The following is a 772-nucleotide window of genomic DNA, read 5'->3' as shown; positions in this document are numbered from 1 at the left end:
GATATTCTATGTGTTTACCTCAATTGAAAAAAAAAAAAGAATGTTTTTGCTAGTATCAGATCTGCTGTGGAATTGGTATTGTATGTCCATGAATTCTTCTTTTCTCAGCACGTGTTCCTCACTAGAAGAAAATGCTGTTACCTTTAAGCTTTGTCAAATTTACATTAAAATACTTGTATGAGGACTGTGACGTTATGTTAAAAAAAAAAGGTGTTAAGTCACAAAATGCGGTAATAAATATTTCATTTTTGATTTTTGTTAGGCTTTTGTGTTTTTAATAGTTTTAAGGCAAGGTTGCACAGTACCTACTATATATTTGGGATTGAAAGTAGGTGATGGCTTTGCCCCCAGAAATCGAGTATATTTGAAACTTAACTTACCAACAGTTTTTTAAGGTAACCACCTCTGTAGGCTTTCAGTATATATTTGGCCTATAAATTCTACCAGCAGAAAAATTCTAAAGGTACGAAACTGTGTGTGTGTGTGTGTGTGTGTGTGTGTGTGTATGTGTGTTATGAGCCAGGTTGAAAGATCACCAACACGTCCAACCTCCTCTTTAGATGCATTATGTTAAAAAAAAAAATACTTTCAGGTGAAGCTTTTCATGTTCATTCTCTGTCAGAATAAAGGGCTTTTTCGGGGTTAATTTTACATCATCAGAAATAACTAACGTCTGTGCTCAAAGATAATTCATCTACCTGTGTTTTTTTCTCTCTTAGTTACTAAAATACTGTTGAATATGTAAATTAAAATTTACATATAGATGTTCATA

The 772-nt window shown here is 32.6% G+C and overlaps 1 protein-coding gene across 9 annotated transcripts in view; it reads left to right on the top strand.

The window, feature by feature from the left end:
* MEIS2 (Meis homeobox 2) overlaps nt 1–257 on the top strand; it is a 201,575-nt gene extending 201,318 nt beyond the window's left edge. For 6 of the 9 annotated variants that reach the window (XM_027083833.1, XM_027083836.1, XM_027083831.1 and 3 more), the window contains one exon: nt 1–257. This exon is cut by the window's left edge and continues 1,178 nt beyond it. The gene's annotated coding sequence lies outside the window, so the exon portion shown is untranslated. The other 3 variants (XM_027083832.1, XM_027083839.1, XM_027083840.1) reach the window with 2 other exon arrangements.
* The last annotated feature ends 515 nt before the right edge of the window (nt 258–772 follow it).

The sequence above is a fragment of the Aethalodelphis obliquidens genome, unplaced genomic scaffold (assembly GCF_003676395.1).
Source record: "Aethalodelphis obliquidens isolate GAN/ISIS:26980383/991018 unplaced genomic scaffold, ASM367639v1 scaffold51, whole genome shotgun sequence".
In the NCBI taxonomy this organism is placed as follows: Eukaryota; Metazoa; Chordata; class Mammalia; order Artiodactyla; family Delphinidae; genus Aethalodelphis; species Aethalodelphis obliquidens.
Note: the sequence above shows the minus strand (reverse complement) of the source record. Positions and strands in the feature narration are given on the sequence as shown.